Source organism: Sphaerodactylus townsendi, linkage group LG01 (genome assembly GCF_021028975.2).
Source record: "Sphaerodactylus townsendi isolate TG3544 linkage group LG01, MPM_Stown_v2.3, whole genome shotgun sequence".
Taxonomy (NCBI): Eukaryota; Metazoa; Chordata; class Lepidosauria; order Squamata; family Sphaerodactylidae; genus Sphaerodactylus; species Sphaerodactylus townsendi.
In genome coordinates, this window is record NC_059425.1 from 7,104,740 (window position 1) to 7,118,325 (window position 13,586).

Sequence of the window (13,586 nt, forward strand, 5' to 3'; positions counted from 1 at the left end):
GAATGGTAGAGTTGGAATGATATTTTCTGTAGGGTCGCTACACAGCCTGTGAGCGCACCAAAGGTCCGTCTCGTGTAAGGGTTGGTTTTATTTATTTATTCCTTCACTTTCAGTATTTGTAACCTTCCGTTCTGCCCTCACGAGGGCAACCGGAACGGCTAACAGATTGCAAATGTGAAGGATTTTTAAAAAGCACATCTTAGGAACCAATAAAATCAACAAAAACACATTCATTAAAACCAGAGCTAAAATGTGCACGTGGTAAATGCTGTCAGGTCACTTCTGACTTATGGCGACTCTGTGGATGAGTAACCTCCAGAGCATCCTATTACTAGCAGCCTTGTTCAGGTCCTTCGAACTGAGGAAGGTGGCTTCCTTGATGGAATCAATCCATCTTTTCATCTCTAATTTGCTTTCAACTTTTCCTAGCATTATTGTCGTTTCCAGTGACTCAGGTCTTCTCATAATGTGACCAAAATACGATAGTCTTCGTTTAGTCCAGGGGTAGGGAACCTGTGGCTCGAGAGCCGCATGCAGCTCTTCTGCCCTTGCACTGTGGCTCCACGAGCCGAGCCGCCGGCCCCATCCTTGCCCGCCCTGCAGGCAGCAGGGCGGGCGCACCAACTGCCCACGGTCGGGCCACGCCTACCTGAGCCTTCTCTTCCCCACCCTGCCCTGAGCGGGCGGGCGCTTTCCCAGTGGCCAGCGAGGCTGAGCCGCCAGCTTCATCCTTGCCCGCCCTGCAGGCAGCAGGGTGGGCGCATCCATGCGCTTCTCAGAATGAGTGGAGTAAAAGGTAAAAAAAACCCTATATACAGTGTTATCTTTATTTTAAATGTCAAAAATTATTTGTGGCTCCAAGTGTTTTCTTTTCCCGTGGAAAACGGGTCCAAATGGCTCTTTGAGCGTTAAAGGTTCCCTACTCCTGGTTTAGTCATTTTATCTTCTAGGGACAGTTCAGGCTTGATATGATCTGGAATCCACTTATTTATCCATGCTGGAAGCCCACGGGATGTTTTACAGTCTTACATTGGTTCTTGGTGAGGTAGGACAAGGTGATCCCTCTGTTAAAGTTTGAAAGGCCAGAGGCCTTGTTTTATTATATAAAATGTTAGAGATTTGTGCCTGTGTGTATGGCCAACTCTTTGGGCCGCTAGAAAGGCTTCCCACCGGAAAGAGGTGAAACTGTATCTGGATTTCGTTGATATGCAAGCTCCGTTCCCTCCTGGCAAATGATAAGTGGGTGCCGGAAGGAAGGGCAGAAGCAAGAATAACTGAACCTCTCTGAGGCTATCTGGGGAATGTGTAGCTCAGCTTTGACTTAAACTGTTCCCCAGTAACTTTCTACACTCTTGATGTGCAGGGAAATATGCCCGAACCAAGGGTGAACAGTTAGATTCAATGTATTCTCGGAAGCTTTCAAGGCCGGATTCAACTGGTTGTGGTGGGTTTTCCGGGCTGTGTGGCCGTGGTCTGGTGGATCTTGTTCCTAACGTTTCGCCTGCATCTGTGGCTGGCATCTTCAGAGGTGTATCATAGAGGGAAGTCTGGACACAGTGTGTAGCAGACTTCCCTCTACGATACACCTCTGAAAATGCCAGCCACAGATGAAGGCGAAACATTAGGAACAAGTTCCACCAGACCACGGCCACACAGCCTGGAAAACCCACCACAACCAGTTAGATTCAAGTCCGGTAGCACTTTAAGAGACCAAGAAGATTTTCAGGGTATAATCTCTTGAGAGTCAATTTTTATTTATTTTATTGGGCTTGCTATCCTTCCTTTTCTCAGAAAACCACAAATAAAACCACTGAGCTGGGCTCAGTGGAGCTAAAATGCATAATTATACTGCATGCAAAATTCAGTATCAAAATAACAAGCATAAATACTGAAAACATTAAATATTACAACATATATCCCCGAAAGATGTCAGTTAACAAATTAACTCATTTCAGAGTACCAATCAAGGCCCCCAATACAGCCAATAAATTTATTCTCTCACCCCATCACAATACAGTTTAAACAACTGGGAGGAGAAAAGGAGTTTGGATTTATATCCCCCCTTTCTCTTCTATAAGGAGACACGAGGTGACTTACAAGCTCCTTTCCCTTCCTCTCCCTACAACAGACACCTTCTGAGGTAGGTGGGGCTGAGAGAGTTCAGAGAGAACTGTGACTAGCCCATGGTCACCCAGCAGGAATGTATGAGTGCGGAAACACACCTGGTTCACCAGATAAGTCTCAGCCACTCAGGTGGAGGAGTGGGGAATCAAACCCGGTTCTCCAGATTAGAGAGGAGAACAGCAGATCGGGAGACCGGCAAGTTGGCAAGAGAGCCATAACTGCCTAACCATTATTTCAGATCTCCTAACACCCTGAACATCTTGCTGGTCTCTGGGAGCAACTGGACTTTAGTCTAACTGTTCTGCTGACCCAAAGAGGAGTTTGGTCAGATTTGTCAGTGAGCATTTCTAAGCTGCTACTGATGAAGAATCAATTCAAGAGTGCCAGAAAGGAAGAAGAAGAGTTTGGATTTATATCCCCCCCTTTCTCTCCTGTAGGAGACTCAAGGTGGCTTACAATCTCCTTTCCCTTCTCCCCCGACAACAAACACCCTTGTGAGGTAGGTGGGGCTGAGAGAGCTCCGAGAAGCTGTGACTAGCCCAAGGTCACCCAGCTGGCGTGTGTGGGAGTGCACAGGCTAATCTGAATTCCCCAGATAAGCCTCCACAACTCAAGCGGCAGAGCGGGGAATCAAACCCGGTTCCTTCAGATTAGAATGCCCCTGCTCTTAACCACTACGCCACTGCTCCTTTTATAAAATAGAAGGCTTTTATAAACTAGAAGCAAGTTGTTTCTTTTCTCCTGTCCCTCTTAGTAGCATGAGTATGTGTCAGGAAGTGGCCTAGTGATTATTTTTGCGGGCTAGTCCAGGGGTCTGCAACCCACGGCTCCAGAGCCGCATGTGGCTCTTTCAGCCTTATACTGCGGCTCCACGTGGCCTGGATGTTGGAGGGTAGCGTGGGCGTGTCCCTCCAGCCCTCCAGAGCAGCACTGGAAGGAAAGGTGAGTGGAGGGGCTGAACTGGAGGCGGCTCTGTGTGGAGTCGCCTCTCCGGCTTGGTAGATCTTCGGGGCCGTGGAAAATGGGTCCAAATGGCTCTTTGGGTGGTAAAGGTTGCCTACCCCTGGGCTAGTCAATTCAGGGAATTCACCAGGAAGCGTAGTGTCAGTCTTTGTATATTCGCGACACTCCCTCCATTTTGGCTGCAGTGCCAGATAACCCTTTCACAAACGGCGAGGGATCTTTCCAACCTTTGTGTGACATTTGCCCTGTGTTTCATCTGTGTTTTGGGTGTGCATAGTTAGAGTCCCCTAAGCAGCTCCGCTGACTCACGCAGATAAGACAACCTCTCCCATGTATCGGCATTCCTTGTAGTTCTTGGTCCCTGATCCATTGCTGTTCGACTGTCCATCTCTGAGTAGTAAACTGTGACGTCAAGACACTGCTCACCAGCTTTCCAGCTATCCTTGTCAGATATTCAGTCTAGTCTCCCTCCTCGGAAATGTTTATAGCGGCTGGCGGAACGTTTTTAAAAGCCGTCTTCCCAGTAGCACTTTCAGGAAGCATAATCACAAATGTTATTTCGGCTGTACATCTTGCTCTCCACCAGTACAATGTGACTCACTTCTTGAATGTTCAGCAGTGTTTCCGAGTATTCAACAGAAAAGAGTGTTCTTGGAGCAAAGCAACTAATTATGGGAGCCAGCGTGGCGGGGTGGTTAAGAGCAGGTGGATTCCCCACTCCTCCACCTGAGTGGCAGAGACTGATCTGGTGAACCAGATGTGTTTCCGCACTTCTACATTCCCGCACTTCTACATTCCTACCTTGGGCCAGTCCCAGTTCTCTCTGAACTCTCTCAGCCCCACCTGCCTCACAAGGTGTCTGTTGTGGGGAGAGGAAGGGAAAGGAGCTTGTAAGCCCCCTTGAGTCTCCTTACAGGAGAGAAAGGCAGGGTATAAATCCAAACTTTTCTTCTTTAGTTGACAAGGATTTTCTGCTGTCATTCCAATCAAATGAAGTATAATCTTTGGCCGTTCACTGTGGTCCTTGGAGTGCCCTGGGTATCCTCCTGGAGCAGCAGTGGCGTAGTGGCTAAGAGCAGTGGCTAAGAGCAGGTGCACTCTGATCTGGAGGAACTGGGTTTGTTTCCCCGCTCTGCCACTTGAGTTGTGGAGGCTTATCTGGGGAATTCAGATTGGCCTGTACACTCCCACACACGCTAGCTGGGTGACCTTGGGCTAGTCACAGTTCTTCTGAGCTCTCTCAGCCCCACCCACCTCACAGGGTGTTTGTTGTGAGGGGGGAAGGGCAAGGAGATTGTAAGCCCCTTTGAGTCTCCTACAGGAGAGAAAAGGGGGATATAAATCCAAACTCTTCTTCTTCTTCTTCTTCTCCTTGGCTGCTCGTAGCAGAAACTTAGTCAGTGGTTGCCACCTCTTTAATAGGTCGCAAGCAATGTCTTCCTGTCGACTTTGAGGCAGTGTAGTGTAGTGGTTATGAGCAGGTGGACTCTAATCTGGAGAACTAGGTTTGATTCTCCACTCCTCCACATGCTGATGATGATTTTTTTATTTATTTATTTAACTTATTTAACTTAATATACCGCCCCATCCCGAAGGGGCTCTGGGCGGTGTACAACATAAAACATCATACATACAACATCATAATATATTAGCTAGAGGAGCAAATCAAAATTATAAGTAATATCTACCCTCCGTCACTATAAAATCCCATTTAAAACAGCAGTTATTTCTTAGTACAGGCACCCCACGAAACCCTTACTTAGAACCTAAAACCCTCCCAGAGAAGAGGGGGGGTTCCCGATGATGTTAAGAACCCCTATATAACAGAAAGGAATAAAGGGAGGCACACTCAGCGGCTGGCCTCTCCAAAAGCCTGGTGGAACAACTCAGTCTTACAGGTGGTGATGATGATTAATTATATTTAATAGACCGCCCTAGCCCCAAAGGGCTCAGGGCGGTGTACAGTAAAACCAATAAGAAACACAGGACATAGCGTACAAAAGACAAAAGCGCATTAAAATCCATTAAAACAGTAGCAACATCATACAGGCAACCCATATTAAAAAGAGGCGTCCGAATCTCAAAACCCTACTCCGTACCCGCTTGGGAGGGGACCGGCAGAATGCCGCTGATGGTATGTCCAGATGGTACATGGGGCACCAGGAAGGGAGCGGACAATCCGCGGCTAGCCTCCGTAAAAGCCCGGTGGAACCGATAATGAGCGGCAGACTCTTATCTGGTAAACCAGGTTTTGTTTCCCCAGTACTACACAAGAAGCCTGCTGGGTGACCTTGGGCCAGTCACAGTTCTCTCAGAACTCTCTCAGCGCAACCTACCTCACAAGATATTTTATTTATTTATTTTTCAAATTTCTAAACCGCCCACCCCCGAAGGGCTCTGGGCGGTGTACACTAGGCCAGAAACAGTACTACACACAATAGGCCAAAACAACAGTACACAAAATAAAATAAATAAGTTAAAAACAATTTACAAAATTCATAAAAATAGCAGCAAGAATATAGCAGAATCATAGAAGTATATGGTGCCCGAACCCAAGGCCGGGCGGGGGAGCAGTGTAGATTAGATGTTATATTGGGCGTGCCGATGATGGAATGGCACGCAACACAGGGGCATCCCAGAGTGGGAGTCCGCGCCCGGCCTCACCGAAAGCCCGGTGGAACAAAACCGTTTTACAGGCCCTGCGGAATTCACCAAGATATTGTGGGAAGAGGAAGGGAGATTATTCGTAAGCCTCTTTGAAACTCCTTAACACTTGACAAAAGCAGGATTTTAAACCCAAACTCCTCTCCTCTTCTGCTCCCTTCGTGTTTGTATCTCTGCTGTACCCTGTATATGATATAGAATCATAGTGTTGGAAGAGACCAGAAGGGCCATCCAGTCCAACCCCCTGCCATGCAGGAATACACAATCAAAGCACTCCTGCCATCTAGTCTCTGTTGAAAAACCTCCATAGAAGGACACTCCATCATACTCTGAGGGAGCCTATTCCACTGTCGAGCAGTCCTCACTGTCAGGAAGTGCTTTCTAATGTTTAGGTGGAATCTCCTTTCCTGTACCTTGAACCCATTACTCCTGGTCCTAGTCTTTGGAGCAGCAGAAAACAAGCTAGCTCCCTCTTCAACATGAAATCCCTTCAAATATTTAAAGACAGCTATCATGTCACCCCTTAACCTTATCTTCTCCAGACTAAACATACCCAGCTCCCTAAGCCAATCCTTATAGGGCAAGGACTCTCCTTTTGCCATTTTGGTTGCCCTCTTGACCCGTTCCAGCTTGACAGTATTCTTCTTGTGGTGCGCAGAACCGGACACAGTATTCCAGGTGAGGTCTGACCATTGCAGAATAGAGAGGTATTATTACCTCCATAGATCTAGATTCTAGACCAGAGGTCGGGAACCTTTGGCACCCAGGGAGCCATTTGGACCCGTTTTCCACGGAGGGGAGGGCACTTGGAGCCGCAGATATTTTTTGGCATTTGAAATGAGGATATGTTGTTTTTTTGCCTTCATGCTTTGTATACTATAGAGTAGACAGTTGTAGTGTGTTGTTATGGAGTCCATGCGGTGCTACAGAGAAAATTGAATTTTACTTGTATGGAGTGTGGATTTTGAACATTTTTTGTGGGGGGGTGAGGGGGAAAGGGTGGAGCCTCATGGGCATGTGCACTGGGGAGAGAAAGTGCGGAGGGGATCCCTTTTTTGTAGTGGATGGCTCTGTAGTGGCAGCTGCATGCTTGCTTGCCTGGGCAGCTGGGGTGAGGCTTGGGACACCAGGACCTCTGAGTTTCTGGCTTTCCCTGGCACCACCTCCTCCTCCATTTTTCCCACCTCGTCCTTTTTCCTTCTCCCGGTCTCTCATGCCCTCCTCCCTCTTCGTCCCCTCCTCAGCACACTTTTCCCCTTCCGGAGCTTGTCGAATCCATAAAGTTCCCCCTTTCCACCTCGGCCCCGTCTGGACGTCGGTTCCTCCTCCTGCTTCCCTCCTTCTTGCCTGTCTGGGCATCAGTTCCGGTGCCTGCTGGCGCCCTCTGCAGCTGGGGTCGCCGTCCCGTTGCGCAGGCGCAGCTCCCCTTGCCGCCTGCTGCCCTGGCCGATTCGGCCAGGTCTGCGGGCTCTATGCTGCGCCGCTGCCATCTCCGTCGCCAGCCCCGTCCTCCCTCCGGTCCCAGCCAGCCAGCTTGGGCGGCTCGGTAGCCGCCCAACGCTCCCCCAACGCTGCCGACCTTGGCAGATGGACGAGGGCTGCGGCCAGCCGTCTCCACGGTGCTCTCACTCGTTGGAGTGCCTGCGGTCAGGGGCTGGCTGGGGCTCTCTGCGAGGTCGGGGAAGGGGAGAGTCCCCGTTCCCAGACAACTGTGTTGTGCCCGGGCTGAGCCGCTGTGCAAGGGTGAGGGAGCCACATGCGGTTCCCGACCCCTGTTCTAGACACTATACTCCTGTTGATGCAGCCCAGAATTGCATTGACTTCCTTGGCTGCTGCATCACAATGCTGACTCACGTTCAGTTTGTGGTTTAATTAACATGAGCCAGCAGTGTGATGCGGCAGCCAGGAAGGCTGGTCTAAAATTTGGTGGCACCTTGAAGACTTACAATATTTGTTTCAGAGGATAGCCGTGTTGGCCTGTAGTAGAACAGCTAAATTAGAGTCCAGGAGTAACTTACAGACCAACAAGATTTTCATGATATAACAGTGGTGGCGAACCTATGGCACAGGTGCCAGAGGTGGCACTCAGAGCCCTCTCTGTGGGCACATGCAAACAGAGTCCCCCCCCACACACACACACCCAGACACATCTAGGCTGGCCTGGGCTGCTGGGCTTGATTATTAGTGTTAAATTTAAGACCTACTTTTGGGGAAGCAGTGTAGGTAACTCTGTTAAGCGCTGTGAAACCCCACTGGTTTTTATTCAAAGAACTAAAATGCAATCCTTCACCTGGGAGTAAGCGTGGTTGCTGGCAATGGGGCTTGTTTCTGAGTAAACCCTTCTAGGGTCGTGATTCACCCGTTGGAAGAGATGCACGGTTGCTTCAAAGCAGAGCCACTGACTACCACCAAGCTTACTCCCGAGTAATGCATGCCTTGGAGCCAACTGTTTTTTTCTAAACTAAAACCTCAGTATTCAGGTTAAATTGCCGTGTTGGCACTTTGCGATAAATAAGTGGGTTTTGGGTTGCAATTTGGACACTCGGTCTTGAAAAGGTTCGCCATCACTGTGATATAAGCTTCTGGGAGTCGAATCTCCTTCTATCGTCACTTGGACTCTCAAGTGCTTGTACCCCCCAAATCTTATTGGTCACTAAGTAGATTATGTGACCCTTGAAAGTTCCTACTGGACTGGAGTTTATTTTGATACCGCTGTCTTTGACACATATTTCAATGAGTGTCTGACAGCTAAATCCACATTGGGAGGGGGGTGCTGTGGAGGCTGGAGGCAGTGGAGTGAAGGCTTTGCGTGGCTCAGAAGGGAAGGAGAACAAACAAACAGAACCCTGCCGCCCAAAAGTGCCCCAGGTAAAAACAGGTTTATGCTGCACAAAAGTACATTGTAAGTCTGTGACCCTGGAGGGAGGAGTTTAGCAGACCAGGTGCTCAGGAGCAGCAGCCGCAGAAGGCCACTGCGTTCACCTCCTGCACGTGAGCTCCCAAAGGCACCTGGTGGGCCACTGCGAGTAGCAGAGTGCTGGACTAGATGGACTTTGGTCTGATCCAGCAGGCTAGTTCTTAGGTTCCTGGACTAGAATGCTGGTGGAAACTGTCTGATATCGGCTCCATCCCCAGAAATGCCCCAGCCCATCCCCACCAACCCCGGCATCTGCTCGGGTGCCAGTGCAGCTCTGAGGAGACTCCCCTATTCGGGTTTGCCCACTGCACAGTGGGGGGCGGGGGGCCGCCAAATGGCAACACGTTTTTTTTTCCATTTGCCACTTCGTAAGGCTATTCATGCCCCCCCCTCCCCCAAAATCTGGATTGGGCTGCCTGTGTCACAGAAGTAGATTATGTGACCCTTGAAAACTCCTAGTGAAATAAATGTTGCTAGTCTTTAAGGTGCCTCTGGATTTTTGTCTTATTTTGCTATGAGAGGTTAAACATGGCTGCCCCTTTGCAATTTATTTGACCATCCAGGTAATAGAAGTACCCTAAGAAAACTTGAGAAGATGGCCAATTGACCATGATGGCAGGGGCTGTTGGGATTTGTTGTCCATGAACATCTGGAGAGCTGCAGGTTGCAGACCTCTATTCTAGTACCACCAATGACAATAAGTTCAATCTGTTCCGAGGAGGAGGAGGGGTTTAGCCTGCTGAAGAAGAAGAAGAGGAGGAGGAGGAGGAGGAGTTTGGATTTATACCCCACCCCACCTTTCTCTCCTTTAAGGGGACTCAACATGACTTACAAGCTCCTTTCCCTTCTTCTCCCCACAGTATATGCTTCTTGTATATGTGTCGGGGCTAAGTCAGCCTGTCTAGCTAAAACTGTAATTTTAATTGGCAATGTGAGTTAGAGTTAGCCTAATGCAGTGGTGGTGAACCTTTGGCACTCCAGATGTTAAGAGTGGACTGAGTTACTCTCATCAGCCCCCCCTGCCAGCATGGCCACTGGGCTTGCTGGTAGGCTGATGGGAACTGTAGTCCACAACATCTGAGTGCTGTCTCAACCACTGGCCTAATGGTTAAGGAAATATGCTTTGGTAAATTGTGCCTCTGCCGTGAACTGTCTAGGTCAGGGGTCTCCAATGTGGGGCCCGTCGGATTCCACGGTGCCTGCCTATGCCTTTTCTGGTGCCCACCGAAAGGTTTTTTTTTTAGGAGTGAACTGGCCAGGCGCAGAGCTGCCCAGCAAGCCCGTGACTAACTATTGGAGATTTGATTACGTAGACTTTAGAAGAAATTTCTTCTTACAATACTAGAACCGGGGCATACATTGAAAATGCTGGGGAAGAATTAGGACTAATAAAAGGAAACACTTTTAACGCAACGCAGGATTGGTGTTTGGAACATGCTGCCAGGAGGTGGTGATGGCCACCAACCCATAGCTTTAAAAGGGGCCTGGACAGATTTATGGAGGAGAAGTCGATTCATGGCTACCAAATCTTATCCTCCTTGATCTGGAGATTGCAAAGGCCGTGAGGCAGACCAGGTGCTCAGGGCGCAGCAGCAGCAGAAGGCCATTGCTTTCAAGATCCCGTATGTGAGGGCACCTGTTAAACCACTGCAGTAGCAGAGAGCTGACTAGATGGACTCTGGTCTGATCCAGCTGGCTTGTTCTGTTCTTAAATGTTACTGGCAACATCCACCGAGACGGCAAGGATCTATACTCAGGGGTAGGGAACCCAAGTGTCTCCAGATGTTCAGGAACTACACCCCATCAAATGTCAGCATGGCCAATTGGCCGCAGGTTCTACCCCTGGATCTATACTGGGATGCTAAGCTGTGACAATGATTTTTGTATTGGTTCCACCTCCTGCAATGGCCATATTGTGTCAGCACCACCACGCCAGTATCAGAACTAAATGTGCAGGCAGGCCCTGGATTCAAAACAGTCCTAGATAAAAGGAGAAGTTAAAGAGTTTGATTCATATCCCCCCTTTCTCTCCTGCAAGGAGACTCAAGGGGCTTACAATCTCCTCACAACAAACAACACCCTGTGAGATGGGTGGGCTGAGAGAGCTCAGAAGAACTGGCATCAGCCCAAGGTCACCTTAGTTGGAAAGTGTGTTGGAGTGCACAGGCTAATCTGAATTCCCCAGATAAGCCTCCACAGCTCAACCGGCAGAGCATGGAATCAAACCCGGGTCTCCAGATTAGCGTGCACCTGCTCTTAACCACTGCGCCACAACTGCTCTCTCGTACTCCCCTCTTATACTGAGCTGTCTCACACTGCCTGTAAGAATTACAACTGAGATGTGTGTGTGTCTCTCGGTCTTCTGTGAACGCTACACATGTTCTTATTTATTTATCTATTCAATTTGCTTGCTGTTACTTGAAGAATAAAGTGTTAAATAAGCATCACTATCAGAAAGTTTCTGAGCAACCTAAACACTTTTTTCAGTCATTGCCAATTAAATACTGACTATTATTGGAGGACTAATGGGCATGCAGAGTTGGAGGGCTCTCCCTTGTGGATTTAAGACAGCAAGGCGAGGCACAACAAATTCTCACTAAAAGAAGCACAGGCGATGGGAGACGATGCAGCTTCAAGCCAATTTATTTGCTGTGCCGTCGTCGTCCTTCTTTTATGCACTGCTGAGTGTTTCACAGAGCTCGGTTACCTTCCCATTGGCCCAGTGGGAGCAGCAGTGGCATAGTGGTTAAGAGCAGGTGTACTTTTACCTGAGGAACTGGGTTTGATTCCCCCCCTCTGCCGCCTGAGCTGTGGAGGCTTATCTGGGGAATTCAGAAAGAAGACAACAGATAAGGTTATAAGCCTTTATTGAGGTGAACTGTGTTGATAACATTGAAGGAGGTTGTTTAACTGCATCTGTGTTACTGAAGTTCTCCCATCCGAGATATCTGTAATGAGAGTAGAGATTATTAATAGCAATTGCATTTTATGTATGTTTATACACTGTAAAAATAATTGTAATATACACAAGCCACTGTGCAGCACACGTGCGTCACGTGATTTTTTGGTCTGTATTTGGTGAATTCAGATTAGCCCGTACACTTCAACACACGCCAGCTGGGTGACCTTGGGCTAGTCACAGTTCTTCGGAGCTCTCTCAGCCCCACCCACCTCACAGGGTGTTTGTTGTGAGGGGGGGAAGGGAAAGGAGATTGTCAGCCCCTTTGAGTCTCCTGCAGGAGAGAAAGGGAAAAAAGTTGTGCATAAGAGATCCTGGTCGAGTCAAAAGAGAAAGTTGTGCATAAGAGATCCTGGTCGAGTCAAAGGAGAGTGACTTCTGGATCCTTGCTGAGGTTTTCTTCACCACCAGAGGGGCCCTGTCAACCCTTCGGCATCCCAACGCAAAATACACTGCTCTGGGCAGTCTCTCGTGGCCTTAAAATCCCTGGGCAAATCCACGGGGTGCTGCTGGTTTCTGTAGGGAGGAGAGAGGTGGCTGCCTTGTAAGTGTTACTTCAAAACTGTTCACGAAGCCTGTCCGGAACAGAACCCTCCCCCTTATATTCATGGTAATTCCGCCCTAATTATGGTTTCCTTGGGTCTTATCTCTTGACCTTCCGCCCTCAGGGGGTTAATACTTAGCTAAGTGGTGGCGAACCTTTGGCGCTCCAGATGTTATGGACTACAATTCCCATCAGCCCCTGCCAGCATGGCCAATTGACCGTGCTGGCAGGGGCTGATGGGAATTGTAGTCCATAACATCTGGAGTGCCAAAGGTTCGCCACCACGGACTTAGTATGATCCACAACCAGATGTCAAAGGAGTCCTTGAAACAGCCGCAGCCCAACTCAAGGTGGTGATTAGAATAGTGGTCTTAAAAAAGGATGGTATTGACACCGACCATGGGTGGCTGCCCAGATGTTCATGGACTACAATTCCCATCAACCCCTGCCAGCATGGGAATTGTAGTCCATGAACACTGTAGATGAAGATTGTAGTCCATGAACATCTGTTGTGCCATAGGTTGGCCACCCCTGCCTTCGACTGAAGTTGAAATCGACTCTGTAAGGTTCCCAGCATGTTTTATGTTTACATGCCATTGAACTTCTCCCTGGCTGTCATCCACAATTGGAGCTCCTTGAAACCTTGCTGTGATGTTCCGCGCCTGTTGAACGATTTGTCAGCCTGACCTTGGACTCTCCAAGCCGGCCTTTGGAGACGGGCGCCTATCTTGGCTCTTGGCTTTCCATCAAGGCTCTTGAAACTTCAGAGGGATTAAAGGCCGTGGGGGAGGCATTCCTCTCTTTCATCTGGTAAATCCCACGGGCGGACTCGGCGAAGCCTGTACATCTGGGCAAGCAGCAAGTTTCGGAAGTAAATGGCAGATCTGAGACAAGGCGTTAGAATTTTGGATCCGCCCGGAAGTCCAACTGAGAGCCACGTTTTTCCAGTTCTTTTGACTTGAAGTGTAGAAAATGTTCTTGGATTTATACCCTGCCTTTCTCTCCAGTAAGGAGACTCAAAGGGGCTTATGAACTCCTTTCCTCTCCTCTCCCCACAACAGACCCCTTGTGAGGTCAGTGGGCTGAGAGAGTTCAGAGAGAACCGTGACTGGCCCAAGATCATCTAGCAGGCTTTGTGTGTAAACAAACCCAGCAGGCTTCATGAATAGGAGCGGGGGGGAATTCTAGTTGACCAGAATAGAGTCTGCAGGTGGAGGAGAGGGGAATCTGGTCCTCCAGGTTTGAACCCACCTGTTCTTAAGAACATAAGAACAAGCCAGCTGGATCAGACCAGAGTCCATCTAGTCCAGCTTTCTGCTACTCGCAGTGGCCCACCAGGTGCCTTTGGGAGCTCACATGCAGGAGGTGAAAGCAATGGCCTTCTGCGGCTGTTGCTCCCGATCACCTGGTCTGTT

The 13,586-nt window shown here is 49.0% G+C and overlaps 1 protein-coding gene across 1 annotated transcript in view; it reads left to right on the forward strand.

Moving 5' to 3' along the window:
- INTS3 (integrator complex subunit 3) overlaps window positions 1-13,586 on the forward strand; it is a 140,349-nt gene that overhangs the window by 1,062 nt on the left and 125,701 nt on the right.